Source organism: Anabrus simplex, chromosome 3 (assembly GCF_040414725.1).
Source record: "Anabrus simplex isolate iqAnaSimp1 chromosome 3, ASM4041472v1, whole genome shotgun sequence".
Classification (NCBI taxonomy): domain Eukaryota; kingdom Metazoa; phylum Arthropoda; class Insecta; order Orthoptera; family Tettigoniidae; genus Anabrus; species Anabrus simplex.
The window spans coordinates 141,565,076-141,582,612 of NC_090267.1; positions in this window are offsets into that span (position 1 = coordinate 141,565,076).

Below are 17,537 nucleotides of genomic sequence, written 5' to 3' on the forward strand. Positions count from 1 at the left end.
TAAAATGTTAAAGTCTGGGTAGTAAACATCCAGTGATTTTTGATAAGATAATGAGCGGCCTCAAGGATTAACGAGCATTTTGGACACACGGTTGGGTTATATTGAATTTGTTCACTGGATAAGTCATTGATAAGATGGTTGGAATTGATGATAGGCGATCTGAGAATTTTGAATGCGGTGGTGATGATTATTATTTTGAAGGCATCCACTAAAAGGGTAAACATGTGTTGGGAATTTTCATTTGCTTCCCTAACACTTCAGTGCACAGGCTGAGATTGTGTTCGAGGTGGAGAATCGTTCGTCACGTCTATTTATTTATTTTTGAATTCACATATTATAATGAGGTAGACACTTACTGTATTTTTCGAGAGGTAGATATTTACTGTATTTCGACTTGCATTCCTTTGGTAATAGAGACGTTGGTTCCGTCGTGTGGTATTTTGTCTGACCAAATCTAGTGTGGAATATCAGAGTTTGTTTGAAATTGCTGTTCGCCTGATATGTTAAGGGAGACGTGGTACGACCCACTTTGACGCCCGACGATAGATTTAGGACGTCACGTGTTATTCTTAGAGTCACTGATGATGAGACGTCCTAGGTCACGCCCGACGATAGAATTTGGAAGGCATCATGTACATAATGATTAGGGTTAGGATGTACAGATTCCAAGTGAGCCCGACGATAGGTCTGGGATGGTAGCTGTACACACTCAAGCCTCAGTTTAGATATTTCTTTGTTTTGTTTCTTGAAGCGGCCTGGGGAAAGGTAGCATTTACAATACGATATGATTTTATGACGAGGGTCAATGCGGAGCTCTCCATTGAGATAGCGGGACTGCTATCAGAGAAGTGAGGGCTGTCCAAGTGTTGGATATCGGCTCGACATAGATTAAATGTTTTTACTGTAATTCTTCGTGCGTGTTAAGCGTTAATGACTTCGAGATATTAATTTATTTTTACGGACTTTATTGTTTTCTCGTTTTAACGTCCGTTCTCGTTTGATAGTGTGCATATTGACACTCAGTGTATTAGTGTGAGACTTGAGTTGCGAATGCGGTTTCGATTCGTCAGCCGGTATTTTATTTTATTTGCAATCTTGTCATACTTTCATTTTTATTCATAGTTAACGTAAGTAAGTAATCACTTTATAGTAGTGTGTTGGGACAGACAGTAAATAGAGAGATCTGTACTGGTAGCATTGTTTTCAAGGGAAAGAATTCCTTAAATTTGTAGTAAATTTTAGCGTGGACTGGTAAATTTATTAAGCATAACAAACCCATTTCTAACCTGAAAATCGGTTCAATAATAATATTTTCAAGTGACTTTCACTTTTTGATTAACTTCAGTGTTTGGCATTTCTTCTAAATGCATGATTAGTAATTGTTTTCCTGCATTTCGCAGTTTTGTTCCTTTAGAATGACTTAACGTAAGATCCTCCCGGATCATGTTGTTGTTGGTTCCTTCCGAACAGCTGTTTGGGGGTGATGCACAGTTAGCATCGGGATTATCTTATCACTTAAGGGTGTCATGAATGACAAATACATGGTGGAATTTTATTTCAATTGTGAATGATGCTGTTAACTTGTAGTGAACACCATGCTTTCCCATAATATTTCGCAACCTATCCAAAGCAACTGATAGTCAGTTTGGTTCGATTAAGGGTCCATTCGGCGGATGTTCCGTATCCGTGAAGGGTATTTGACTGGTGGATAACCTTAATTGAGAGGAAATCAGGCGTTCTACTTGTTGAAAGTCAGATTTTCCACGGATCGTGTGGATTAACTCTCAGTTCTTGTTTGGAATAATAGGTGCCCGGTTTTCAGGTCTTCCCTTTTTCAGTTTTTCAGTTTCGCTGTCCACTAACATATTAGCTTCTCCGAAGCAATTCTTCGGCATTGTAAGAAACAAATTGACGTTATGTAATGTGACTGTGTTTGGAACATTCAAAACCAATAATTTATATTTTTTTTCGCAAGAATGCATATCAAATTAATTATGTTATCGTGCTAATTCAGTTTAATAAAAGTTAGTAAGCACATTTTTTGCTCCTCATTTCAAGTAGTTAGGCTTTCTTCTGAACCCCATCGTTTGGTTAAGATCGTGACCGAATTTATTCCCGCAACGACCCATGATTTAAGAGTTCTAAATTGTTCTACTGTAGCAGCCGTGGCCGACCAACGATGGAATGGTAAGTTCAAGGGTTCAGTAAGAAGTGGCGCCATCAACTGTGGGGCCTTAATGTCACGATAACGATGAAGAGCCCAAAGTCACGATAACGATACGATGCCACGATAACGATAATGAAATTATCCATTGAAAATAAATGATAGAAAAATATAAAATAATGTTGAGGCCTAAGCCACATTATAAATAATACAAGCGGGTAAGAACTATGGCTGAGCCACAGTTAAACGAATTATGCCCAATGAGAGTGCTAGATATTACTACGTTTAACGAGGAGCGTAACTACTTGGTCGATAATAATAATAATAATAATAATAATAATAACAGTCACAATGCATTTTAGGAAACCAGTATTTAAAGCTGTATTGAAGCTTATGTCATGTTGCCAATATAAATTTTGGAAGTAGTAACGCTGAATTACATTCAAAGTTTATGCGTTAACATGTTCTTTATTCAATTAATTTACGGAAGCGAAACTATTTGGGATATTTATCCAGAGCAACTTATTAACTTCAGATTTTCTTTTTATTAAACAATTTGTGATACCAGCCACCTAAACAAAATTTTATAAGACAACTGTTGGAATGTTGTCAGTTTCGGTATTAAATTATAATAGCGTTTGTATGTGAAAACGCAGTAGATAGTGAATTCTTTCCTTAGTAGTTTGGAGTATTCTGGTTGCATCAACAGCCAGCGTACTCATTATTGTATTCTTTGTGGTATTGTGAGATGGAAGGTCAGGTGACCATGGATCTGCTAAGGCAGGTGATGGAAGAAATGAGTAGTAAATTGAGAGAGGACATGAAAGTCCAGAATGAGAATTTGAGTAGTAAGATGGAGGATACGAAAGGGCAAATGTTAGAAAGTTTTGATAGTAAGATGGAGGATACGAAAGGGCAAATGTTAGAAAGTTTTGATAGTAAGATGGAGGACGCGAAAGTCCAGAGTGAGAATTTGAGAGAGGACATGAAGGCTCATAATGAAAGTTTGGATGGTAAGATCGAGGAGTTACAGAGTAGTATCGAGGATACCCAGGCTAGGTGTAAAGAGTCTAGTGATGAGTTGAAGGCTGGATTGAAGAACGTAGTTCATGAGACACACACTATGTGCAACGAACTTAAAGAGGAAGTTAGGGGTGAGATAGGTAAACTCAACCAGCGTTTTGATGATAGCCGGGTGGAAATTAGGAATGAAATTGACAAACAATTTGCGGAAGTGCAGGTCAGTTTAAAGAACGATTTCGACAAACAGTTTTCTAGAATTCATGACAGTTTAAAAACCGATATGGACAAGCGTTTTGACGAAAGCCACGACATGTACAGTAGGTTATGTGATAGTCAGGATGAGATGAGGAAGGAACTTGACAAGCATTTACTGGAAAGCCAGGCAGCACACAAGCAGCTGATCGACAGTCAGGTCGAATTTAAGGACGACATTACACAACAGGTCGTAGAGATGCGGTGTTCCATTGATAAGGAAAAGGGGAAAACGCTAACCATAATAGAAGAACAACGTCAAGTATTATCTGCGGACATTCAGTCACTGAACAACAAGGTAGATAAAATTAGTGTGGAATTGGAGAGTCAGGTATTGTCGAAAACCGAAATCATGGAGAAGAAACTGTTGCAAATTAATGAGGAAGCAATTAGTAAACTCCAAGTGGCTAATGAGGACTCCGAAGTTTTAATTAAGGAAATTCAAGAGGAGTTAGTTGAAATGAAAAATGAACATACCCGGGAATTCAGCGACAGGCAAAATAGCATAGAACAGGACTTGAGGGAAATCACGTCAGCCCAGGAAGAGACAGACAAGAAAGTTGGGTTCATTAAGAGCGAAGTGAGCAGTTGGATTAGCAGCGTGGTAGATATGCAGTCCAAGGTGGACAAAGTTTTAAGTCAAACCTCGACAGCTGTTAACTCTGACCTCAGTGGTCAATTGCCAAATATCAGTCATGTGAATAGTAACGGTCAGAGCTCAAATGTAGATACCAGTCGATCTCAAGGCTCAGGGGTCACCAACGTTATTAACATGATCAAGTTACATGAGGACCAGCCTAAGAAATTTAATGGAGGTCCACATACCACGCCGAAGGGATTTCTTAAGGATCTCAGGGAGTACATCCGGGACGCCAAGATTCCTGAGGAACGTCAGTTAAGGGTAGTTGAAAGATATTTAGAGGGGGCACCACTTTTATGGTTCAAAGGCTTCCGATACCACTTTGATACCTTTGATGAATTCCAGAGGGCGTTTCTAAATAAATTTTGGAGTACGGAAATTCAGCAGAGTCTTAGATTAGAGCTATACTCACGTCGTTATACTGCAATAGGCCCTACAAAATTCAGTGAGTACTTTATTGCACAAATGGTAAAGTTCAGAGAACTTGAGGCGCCGCCCTCGGAGCAGGAGTTGGTACAGGCCATCCAAAAGCAGCTACCTCCCGAAGTCCAAAGGATGCTCATTGCATCAAAGGTAGAGACCCCAATGCAAGCAGAAATGATCCTTAGGCAACTGGATCATACCCATAATCAAATAGCACCCAGAGGGGGACGATCACACGAGCAACATGTAAACACTGTTAGCCAGGTTCCAGAGGGAAGTCAAGAGGCACCTGAGCAGGGGAAACCACAGTCGACTGAGCGGAGGCGTGAGTTTCGCAATAACTGGGAACCCTCGCATCCACGAAATGAGGATTGGAAAAGGCGTAGGGGTAATTGGAATTATCCACAAAGGAGGAACCCTTACTGGAGGCGATACGATGGGGACAGAGAAAACCAGAGGAATTTCAGGAATGGACATAATATCCGCAGGGACTGGGGAAATAATCGAACCCAGAACTTCCGCCGTGATGATGATGAAAGGTACCGCGAACGTGCTCAGTACACCGAAGGGTTAAGGAAGGACCACGAAAGGGAAAAATGGCAGGGGGCTATACAGCGCCAGGACGTCAACACCGATTGTTTCGGGGCTGAAAGTCTGGAATTCCAGAAGGCACATAGGCAAGACCAGCGAAACTCCGGTCTGAACCCGTTTGCGCCGAATTTCGAGCAAGAGCCAATGTCGACTCTTGATAGAAAAAAAAACTTCAAATTCCCAGTAGGAAGTTTTTCAGAGTCTTTCATCCCAGATTCTGAAGGAGAGACGTCAGATGAGTGGGTGGTCGCACAGATAGATTCGTGGATCATTACCTCTGATGACTTGGTGGAAGACCACTTAAAACAGGAGAGCAATCAAGTAAAAAAACTGCCTTTAATAAATGTCCGCATCTGTAATTTTCATGTCAAAAGTTTGGTAGATACCGGGGCCAGTATCAGCATCATCTCCCAAGCTCTTTTTGACGATTTGAGACAACGAAATAAATTGCCAATTATTCCGGTGTCAAATGTAAAAATTCGAGGGGTCATTCCTGATAAAATTGCTGTTTGTAAGGTACAAACTTATTTGGACGTACAAATTGGAAATTCCACTTTCGCTCATGCATTCGAAGTCATGTCCAAAATGCACTACAATGTAATTTTAGGGGCTGATTTTATCCGTGAGACCAACGCAGTAATTGATTTGAGCAGGAACCAGATAAAGTTCAGGAAAGAAGAGGGAGCAGAAGTCGTTACACTAAACGAGGAATTGGGAGAAGATAGAACATTAGAATATGGCGAAGAGGAGGCCCAATGTGTAGACTGCGTAAATTCGTTAGGGGGAGCCGCTGATGAAATTGACAGTGTAGATGACGAAGGGATTCATCATGAAGAGTTACACGACGTCTTGAAAGCTGAGGTTGACACTGATTACGAGGCCTTAATTGGGTTAAAGGTCGCGGAATGCCCTGGTACTGTAGAAGAGAAGGAAAAACTTAGAGCTCTCTTAATGGAATTCATATCTGTGTTCGATTCCAAACCGGGTCTAATCCCTAATTTCACATATGCACTAGCTGTTACGGATTGGACACCGTTTAAGAGGAGACCGTACCCTATACCGGACAAGTATTATGCTCAAGCTGCAAAAATTATTAAGGAAATGGAGGAGAACGGGTTAATTTCCAAGCAGCCCACTCCATATTTGAATCCGTTGGTCGGGGTTCAAAAACCGGACGGGTCTCTGCGCGTGTGTTTGGATGCACGTGCTCTCAACGAGCGCTTAGTCCCCGAGCATGACCATGCCCCTCCTATTAAAAAGGTTATCAAACGTTTCAGAGGAAAATCACGTTTTATTAGCGTAGATTTGACATCCTCATATCATCATATCGGTTTGGAACTCAAGTCTAAATTATTTACTGGATTCATTTTTGACCAACAGACGTATGTTTTCAACCGTCTCCCATTCGGGTTGAAAAATGCCGGTGCAGCTCTCATACGCGCCCTAGATCGATGTCTAACTGATGAAGTTAAAGCCGCTACAACTCGGTACGTCGATGACATCTTGCTAGCTTCATCCAGTTTTGAGGAAAATATCAGGGATTTGAGGAAACTATTGGAGAATTTGAGGGCATCAGGTTTCAAAATCAACTTGAAGAAATCACATTTTTGTCAGAAGGAAGCCCTATTTCTCGGCCATGTCATTGATGGTGAGGGAGTTCGCCCGAACCCGGTGAAGCTCCAAGCCATAGACAAGTTCCCAAGACCGCTCAAAATTAAGAACGTCAGGCAATTCCTTGGAATGTGCAATTTTTTTTCGGACCATTGCATGAATTACACGGAGGTTGTAGCCCCACTTCAGAGCTTGCTTCACAAGAACAACAGGTGGAAATGGAGTCCCGAGCACGAAGAGGCCTTCAGGAAGACCAAAGAGCTCTTGCTAAACAGCGTTAAGCTAGGGTATCCGGATTTCGAGAAACCCTTTATCGTACAGACTGATGCATCGACCGTAGGAATCGGGGCACTCCTATATCAGGAATGTTTGGACCAGCCTCATAATAGAAATTATTTATCTTTCTACAGCCGAAAGTTGAAATCACACGAAGTCAAATACAGCGTGACCGAATTGGAAATGTTGGCTATTGTTCAGGCATTGCAACATTGGAGGAAAATGATTTATGGTTTTCACATAATCATTAAAACCGACCATAAGGCGCTGACCTTTATAATGAAAACAGCTGTCGCTAGTGAACGAGTGGCTAGGTGGGCCCTGTTCATACAACAATTTGACTTCGAAATTGAGCACTGTTCCGGAAAATCGAACATCTTGGCAGACCTGTTAAGCCGAAATCCTAATGAGGAAGAACACGCCGTGAATCATTTGGACTTAGTCCAGGAAGACCACGATTTCCTATCAGAGTTGAGACAACTGGGAGACTTGCAATTGAGAGATCCTTTCTGCGGAAAAATGATTTCTTTCCTCCGAGGGACACTTCCGGCTGACGATCCACGGTATTTTGCCATCCAGAAATTGTCAAATAACTACTTGTACGTGAATAACATGTTGGTAAAATTCGTGGACAGCGATCACGTGAAATCCCGAATTTTGCTACCACCGCAGCTGCGGAAGGGATTAATCTGGCACGTTCACAGGGTTATTGGTCATGGAGGGATTGATAAGGTTGTGTCAACCATTCAAGAAACGTTCACCTGGGTAAATTTGAGGGAAAATGTCAGAGACATCATCATCACCTGCGATACATGTCAACGGGTTAAGGCAAACCCTTATCTGATCAGGCAGGCGCCTATTCCTCTCTTACCTTCACAACCTAAAGAGCTGTTCGCGATGGATATCTATGGGCCGCTCGTGAAAGGAAAGCGGGGGAACAAGTTCGTGCTGGTAACCATCGATGTTTTCTCCAAGTATACGACTCTATTTCCCATGCAAAAAGCTAACACCAAGCTAGTTTTGAGATGTATTTCCCGCAATATCATTCCGGAAATGGGCACACCGAAATTCCTTCTAACAGATCATGGTCCCCAGTACACCTCCGCACAGTTCAAAACTGCCCTTCAGAATATGGAAATTCACCACATCCTGAGCAGCGTGAGACATCCTGAGGGAAATCCTAGCGAAAGGGTAATGCAAGTAATTGCAAAATTCTGCAGAATTTATTACACCCAAGAGCATTTCAAGTGGGTTGATGTGCTACCCCTAATAGTAACTTGTGTAAACAACACCATACACGAATCTATTGGGAGGATTCCCTCTATCGTGCACTTCAATAGGTATCCTGTGAGAACCTGGCATGGTGTCATCCAGTGTCCCATCGATCCCCGCCCGTCACAGGAATTATGCATTCAAAGTACGGCAGAACATCTACGTCGGCAAGCAGACCGCCGGTTGCGCAGGGTGAGAAACCGGAGATTCCACCGTCCCTTAGAGGAGGGCGAATTGGTGCTTGTTAGGAGACCCATGATGTCAAAACCGCAGGAAAACATATATGCTAAATTTGCTCCCTTATATGTTGGGCCTTTCAAGGTGGTCAAAACTTTCAGGAATAATTCCTACAGAATTCAGAGTCTGGATGGCAGCAGCGAAGCTATATTCAATGCAGCCAACTTAAAGGTTTATCATAGAGCAGAAGAAAGAATCCCATTACAGGATGACGCAGCCTTACCAGCTGGGGAAATGGTCACCGAAGGAGAAGAAGAAGAAGAAGTGCAACCCGTAAATATGATCGTCACGTCGAGAGGAAGACAGGTCGAGTCACCACTCCAAGGACAGGCAAGCAGCGGGAGTAAAGAAGAGGAAGACGCTGAATGTTTACAATGTTCATTCTTAAGAGAGGACTTTATTGATGATATCTGTAACGCAATTCTATTGTTGGAAGAAGAAAACAGGGAAATACGTGAAAGTAACAGAGCCCTACGTCAAGAGTGAGATCGGCTAGGAAATTTTACGTAGAATCATGGTTCATTTGTGTCAAAATTCCCATGTACAATTCAGAATTTTGAGGGAATATATCTGTTTAAATATTTCCCCTTCCTGGGTAAACATTTCGTCGTTGTAGGTGGATTATGAACCCATAATTCTACGGTGAGAAAATTTTTTATTTTTCTCAAATATTTATTTGGTATTCAGAAACTACTGTATGTTTGAGGGCAGCCATTTTTGCGCTCCTACGAGCCCCGATGTCGCGTTGGAAGGTTCTTCCTCACGGCAAGCTCGTGAATTGCCGGGACACCTCGGTGGGACTCGAGTGCCCGACAATTCTGTAAATCCATGGAATTCTGCACAATGAGGGATTTTGATAATATAGTAAATGAAGAAATTAATAAGCAAAATTATTCATACACCCTCTGTGAAGGTAGTGACACCGGGGAAAATTTTAAGTGCAGTTAAGCCCAAGTACATGTTAGCGTGAGACCAGCGAACTAGTTACACGTGCCAAGGTCAGGGGCAGAAGAAAACGCGCGAAACGCACGGGCATAAACAATTTATTCCCCGTGTTGTGAGTGTGGAAAAATTATAAAATTAACATCGAACATAAGTGCAAGTCTGTCCGGAGTTCTGGGACAAGTCTTATCAAAATCGGCTTATTAGAAGCAAAATTGGCAGATTACACAACCAAGCCTCATAGAGGGGATAGCGTCCTTCCGGAAATTATAAAAGAAACCCCTCACCGTAGATTTTTCAGTGTCGATCTGGAACTTGGAGCCGCGGGAGTTTGTGCCCGTCATCTTGGGAAATTCGCGCCAGATTGACCGACAATAATTAAATACATGTTCGTGGCTAAGGTCCATAAATTTGGTTAAGAAGAAAAGCGATTGGGAAAGTTCTGAACGTTTGCAGACGAACTGGGAAGGTGTAGGCTGGTTGGAATATACACAGCAGATTTTATATTTTATCATTTCATGTACTCTTGTAAGTGAAGAGGGTCTGGGGGAAGCTACGCAGAGGAGTTCTGCTCCCTTTATCGGTTGAACACCTGTTCTTATTGAAACAACGGAGAGAGAAACCACTCTGAGAAAGCATCAGACAGTTGTAGTCGACTGCAGGACGAGGGAAGTTCGTGGTGCAAGTTACAGAGAAAGTGCATTATTTATATGGTAATTTTAACATCGTGTGTGTGAAGGGTAGTGTTCGGATGAGTGATATTTTGAAGATGAAAATGTTATCTGTAAAAATGAGTGGCTAAGTACGAGGTTGCTGGTGAGGATGTAACCAGAATGCTGAGAATGTCACCATTGTGCAGGTCTGTCTAATTTATATTATGTTGTAGTTAGTTAGTTACTGTCTGTCCTAAACAAATTTTCCAGATGCTTGTCGGGTCGATATTCGTAATTATTAGGCGAGAGGCGTTGTAAATTTTGGTCAGCGTGTGAAAATTTCAGTGTGTAAAACTCATGTCAAGAACGGTAAAATGCGACGCTTAAAATTTTGTGTTGAGATGAGATATCATTCAAAATGCGGATTTGTGAACGTTATAAGTGTAAATTTGTCGTGGCGAATATCGTAATCTCAGGTGTCAGTTGCATTCGTAAATGTTTGTTAATAATAATAATAATGATAATAATAATAATAATAATAATAATAATAATAATAATAATAATAATAATGATAATAATGTTTACCGCGGGATAAGGAAATTCTTCTCTGTTAAATTGCATTTAACCAGTTATATTTACAAGGATCGTAAGCATATTTAGGTAATGTCAAGAAAATTTGTTAGAGTCACAGTTATTAATGGGAAGGAAATTTTGAGACATCGTGTATACCAGTGTTGCGAAAGGTCGGTGTGTGCTCTTGGACTCTTGAGGTTCGAAAATCGTAATAATAGTAAAGTAAGAGGTGTTTTAATAATGGTTGTCGTTTTCACAAGGGGATCGAAGTATGAAAAGGGTCGTGAAGGAAAAGGGATTGAGAGCGATGGATTTATATGTACGTGGAGATGAGAGAGAAGTGGTACCGCTGGAATAAAGCGATGAGAAAGTGTGTTGAAGCAAGCTGTATTTTTGTAGAGGAAGTATTTAAGAAACAGGCTGTGTAGTGACAGGCTGTATTGTTTCCGTGATCAATCCGAATTTGAGACGACTATGGTGTGAAGCCTTGTAAATTTATAGAACGATTCCAAGTGAAAACGACTCTAGTAAAATGTTAAAGTCTGGGTAGTAAACATCCAGTGATTTTTGATAAGATAATGAGCGGCCTCAAGGATTAACGAGCATTTTGGACACACGGTTGGGTTATATTGAATTTGTTCACTGGATAAGTCATTGATAAGATGGTTGGAATTGATGATAGGCGATCTGAGAATTTCGAATGCGGTGGTGATGATTATTATTTTGAAGGCATCCACTAAAAGGGTAAACATGTGTTGGGAATTTTCATTTGCTTCCCTAACACTTCAGTGCACAGGCTGAGATTGTGTTCGAGGTGGAGAATCGTTCGTCACGTCTATTTATTTATTTTTGAATTCACATATTATAATGAGGTAGACACTTACTGTATTTTTCGAGAGGTAGATATTTACTGTATTTCGACTTGCATTCCTTTGGTAATAGAGACGTTGGTTCCGTCGTGTGGTATTTTGTCTGACCAAATCTAGTGTGGAATATCAGAGTTTGTTTGAAATTGCTGTTCGCCTGATATGTTAAGGGAGACGTGGTACGACCCACTTTGACGCCCGACGATAGATTTAGGACGTCACGTGTTATTCTTAGAGTCACTGATGATGAGACGTCCTAGGTCACGCCCGACGATAGAATTTGGAAGGCATCATGTACATAATGATTAGGGTTAGGATGTACAGATTCCAAGTGAGCCCGACGATAGGTCTGGGATGGTAGCTGTACACACTCAAGCCTCAGTTTAGATATTTCTTTGTTTTGTTTCTTGAAGCGGCCTGGGGAAAGGTAGCATTTACAATACGATATGATTTTATGACGAGGGTCAATGCGGAGCTCTCCATTGAGATAACGGGACTGCTATCAGAGAAGTGAGGGCTGTTCAAGTGTTGGATATCGGCTCGACATAGATTAAATGTTTTTACTGTAATTCTTCGTGCGTGTTAAGCGTTAATGACTTCGAGATGTTAATTTATTTTTACGGACTTTATTGTTTTCTCGTTTTAACGTCCGTTCTCGTTTGATAGTGTGCATATTGACACTCAGTGTATTAGTGTGAGACTTGAGTTGCGAATGCGGTTTCGATTCGTCAGCCGGTATTTTATTTTATTTGCAATCTTGTCATACTTTCATTTTTATTCATAGTTAACGTAAGTAAGTAATCACTTTATAGTAGTGTGTTGGGACAGACAGTAAATAGAGAGATCTGTACTGGTAGCATTGTTTTCAAGGGAAAGAATTCCTTAAATTTGTAGTAAATTTTAGCGTGGACTGGTAAATTTATTAAGCATAACAAACCCATTTCTAACCTGAAAATCGGTTCAATAATAATATTTTCAAGTGACTTTCACTTTTTGATTAACTTCAGTGTTTGGCATTTCTTCTAAATGCATGATTAGTAATTGTTTTCCTGCATTTCGCAGTTTTGTTCCTTTAGAATGACTTAACGTAAGATCCTCCCGGATCATGTTGTTGTTGGTTCCTTCCGAACAGCTGTTTGGGGGTGATGCACAGTTAGCATCGGGATTATCTTATCACTTAAGGGTGTCATGAATGACAAATACATGGTGGAATTTTATTTCAATTGTGAATGATGCTGTTAACTTGTAGTGAACACCATGCTTTCCCATAATATTTCGCAACCTATCCAAAGCAACTGATAGTCAGTTTGGTTCGATTAAGGGTCCATTCGGCGGATGTTCCGTATCCGTGAAGGGTATTTGACTGGTGGATAACCTTAATTGAGAGGAAATCAGGCGTTCTACTTGTTGAAAGTCAGATTTTCCACGGATCGTGTGGATTAACTCTCAGTTCTTGTTTGGAATAATAGGTGCCCGGTTTTCAGGTCTTCCCTTTTTCAGTTTTTCAGTTTCGCTGTCCACTAACATATTAGCTTCTCCGAAGCAATTCTTCGGCATTGTAAGAAACAAATTGACGTTATGTAATGTGACTGTGTTTGGAACATTCAAAACCAATAATTTATATTTTTTTCGCAAGAATGCATATCAAATTAATTATGTTATCGTGCTAATTCAGTTTAATAAAAGTTAGTAAGCACATTTTTTGCTCCTCATTTCAAGTAGTTAGGCTTTCTTCTGAACCCCATCGTTTGGTTAAGATCGTGACCGAATTTATTCCCGCAACGACCCATGATTTAAGAGTTCTAAATTGTTCTACTGTAGCAGCCGTGGACGACCAACGATGGAATGGTAAGTTCAAGGGTTCAATATATTTATCTTTTATATGTTTCTAATATCATAATGGGACTTTTCACTGTTCTTAGTTGGAATTTTGCGAGCATTACTGTAAGTTTTTACAGATCAATCGGTTTGTTCTAGTCATAGGCTATTCCAGTTCTCATTCCTTGTTTAACTGCGACATTTGATAGACTTTAATCTCTTTGTTCCTTAAAGTATAACTTAATATTTGCCGCATTGTGTATTCCTTTACTTCTACCATTCAGATCGTGAACTTCGTAAGCGTTGTTTCCAAATGATCGATGTATAACAAATGGTCCATCGAATAAATGTACGAACTTTGCAAATACTTTCGTGGATACGTTCGAGATTGCTGGCTTCTTTACTAATAATAGATCGCCCTTCTTCAATTCAGGATGGAATTTCTTGTGTTGTATCCTCCTCAATCGCCTCTGGGATTGTTTATATAACCTCTCTCGAACTAGTTGGTTCAACTTATCTTGGTCTAAACTTGGTTCGGTAGGTAGCTGAATTATTTTATCCCATGGTCTCTCAGGTCTAATATTGTAGTGAATAACCTTTGGAATTTGGCCGCTGGATTCGTGGACAGTGTTATTAATGCTTTCTTCAATCTTCTCAAGTACATCTATCCACTTCCAGTGTTGCTTGGAACAGTATATCCGGCAAAATTTAGCTATTTCTTTCATATATCTTTCGACTGGGTTGGATGCTGGATGTCTTATTGAACATAGAACATGTTTAACTCCCATCTCTTCCATAGCCTCTTTAAATTGAAGTGATGTAAATTGAGTTCCTCGGTCGGACAACAATCTCTCGGGTTTTCCCATGTTAGGCAATATATGTTTTACTAGACGTCGTATTACTTGTTTCGAATTAGCACGCTGTATTGGTTGAAGTGATACGTACTTTGAGAAAACGTCCATAACTACCACGATGAATTTATTTCCTTTCTTAGCCGTAGGAAGCTTACCAAATATATCGATAGCATATAGCTCTCTGGCTTTGTGTGGTAATATGGCCCTTGGTTCATGCCTTATTAGACAATTACCTTGTTTAACTTTCTGGCAAATATCACAAGTTCTTACTACATTCCTTATAGTCCTTCTATTTCCTTTCCAAGTGAACTTTTCTAGGATGACTTGAGTCACTTTCTCCATACCGCCATGTCCTGTGATTCGATGTACGTGCCAAATCACTTCTCTATATAATATTGAAGGTAATACGATGCGTACTCTTTCTTGGTCTTTGCCTGTCTTAGCCATGAGCATACCCCGTTCGATGCTGTATACTCTTGATATTTTCGACCTTGCCTCAGGATCACAATCTCTATTTTCTAACTTGTCTATGATATTCTTCAACTTCTCATCCTGACGTTGCAACTGTACAATATTCCGTAACTTTTCTAGAATATCCTCGTCCTCTTGAACTAGCTCTATTTTATGGACTTCTTCCGTGTTGTCCGCGGGGTTTCGACTTAGAGCATCGGCTAGGATATTTTCCTTTCCACTACAGTATTCAATCTTGATCTGGAATTGTTGAGTAAACAACATCCATCTTGTTATCCTTTCGTTCGTCATTGCCGCTTTAAGTCCGAAAGTCAACGCTTTGTGATCCGATCTGACAGTTATCGGATATCCATAGATGGTCTTTTTCCACTGCTGTAAAGCATAAACTATCGCTAGTAGCTCTTGTTCTGTAGTAGTGTAATGAATTTTATGACTCCTCAACTTTCGACTGGTGAAGGCTAAATATACTCTTTTAGGAGGTGTCCCCTCTTCCTCTTGGTATAAACACGCGCCTATACCGACATTCGAGGCATCTGACTGGATAATAAATTCCTTTTCGTAATGAGGATAGCCCAACTTTATACTTCTGGTCAGCAAAGTTTTTAATTCTTGGAATGCCCTTTCTGCTTTTTCATCCCACTTCCATCTGTTATTTGTCTTTAACAGATCCTGTAGAGGTGCTGCTGTTTGAGTGTAACCTTTACAGTGGTTAGAAAAGAACTGGGCCATTCCGAGGAATTGTCGTACATGTTTAATGCGTTTTGGTCGAGGAAAGTCGCATATCGTCTGGATTTTTACTGGGTTTGGTCGTACCCCTGTTCCATCTATCATGTGACCGACAAATAATACTTCTTCCTGACAAAACTTGGACTTGGCTATGTTGATTTTGAATCCAGCTGTCCTTAGATTCTGAAATAACTTCTCCAGTTTATCGCAATGATCATCGAATGTCTTGGTTGCCAAGATGAGGTCGTCTACATAACAAGTTAGAAATTCTTTTACCTCTGGAGTTAAATTCCTATCCAGGGCTCTCACCAAAACAGCACAACTGTTTTTCAAACCGAAAGGCAACCGACAATAGCAATAAGTCTGACTGTCAAACATGAATCCCGTCAGCAGTCGAGACTTTTCTTCAAGGACAATATGATGGTAGGAAGACGTGAAGTCCATCGTTGAAAAATACCTCATGTCTCGGAATTTTTGTACTATATCCTTAATCTTCGGTACAGTATTATATTCAGGAATCAGTCGGGTATTTAAGGATCGTGCGTCTATGCAAATTCTGAGTTTCCCGTTGCTTTTCACTACTATTACTAACGGGTTCAAATATGGACTAGATGTTTTCATGATGATTCCATCATCCTCCATGCCTTTTATAATTTCCTTTACTTCTGAGAAATATTTTTCTGGTACCCCATATAATTTTCCTTTAAAAGGTGTCCAATCATTCACCAACAACTTGTACCTAAAATTGGGAATCTGTCCTGGCTTGTTCCTGAATAGATCTGAATATTCCTGCAAGATTCCGTGAAGTTTGGATTTTTCAACAGGTAAAATTTTGGCATTTGCAACTGCCTCTGAGATGTTTGGTATATTCTCTTCTTCCACTGTAATCATGACCTTCTCAATACTTTCTAGTATATTCTCACATGACATTGACATTTCATTCCCTTCTATCTGCGATTTCAGACTCCTTTCTGACTGTGAGTCCTCTCCTTCTTCCTCGATTTTTACACTATTAACTACACCAACGTCCTCATTGATCTTAATTCTTTCCTGTTTTTCTTCAGTATTCTCATCGCAAATAGGAGATCTTATCTCTTGTTTCTCCATGTCAATGGTCATTCCTGTGACTGTCATAAAATCTATTCCTAGTATGATGTTATACTTGATTCGGTTCATGACTACGAATGGGTGTTCAAAATTTCTGTTTCCTATATTAATCTCCAGATATGTTTGTACATTACATTCCACTGTCTTGTCAGGTACAATACCCCGTATCTTAATTTTTGACACTGGTATTGTTAGTAGTTTCATTCTTTTATTCATGTCTTGGAAAAGCTCTTTGGATAACACACTAATACTGGCTCCAGAATCCACGAGGCAATGTACTTTAAGCTCTCCTACTCTTGCTACTATAATAGGTAAATTATATCTCTTCTTCATATGATGCGGTGTTAAGTCCTTAACCAATTCTTCAGAATCAATTTCCCACGAATCTACTTGTGTTATAAAATAGCTGCTAATTTTGAAATTCTCTGCGTTTTTCACATTTTCAATTTCGCCTTCTAATCTGAAATCGGCGTTGTTTTTTTTTTGCTTGTTGGCTTTTCGCTCTCTCTCCTATACTCAAATTCCTTTGTGTTGGGATTGAGCGCCTGTTCTTCTTGTCTCCGTTTCTTAAATCTTTGTAGTTCAAGACTCTCGGCTCCTTCCACGTCAGTATTTACGTCTTGATCTCTTATAGCCTTTTCCCATTTAATTTTATCATTTCGGGCCTCATTCAGTTCCTGAATGTATCTTCGGTTGTAGCTTTCCTTTTCTTGGCTATCCCTAACGTTCCTTCTTTCATATTGGGGTCTCTCTCTGAAATTGTTTCTTCCTCTTCCTTCTCGATACTGGTTCCTCAGTCGCATATTGGGCTTGTATCTTCTATTTCCCATATATGTCCCTTGACCATAGGCTCCTCTCCTGCAATGACATTTTCCTTCCTCTTTTCTTCCATTTTCTGGATTACCCCATTGTCTTTTCCTGTTTATATTTCTACGTTCTTCCAGGGTATTTCTACTCGTGTCATCTTGCGTAAGTATGTTAACAGTTTCTTCACTGTATCCGTTCCTAGCGATCCTGTGAGGATGTGGTACCGTAGTC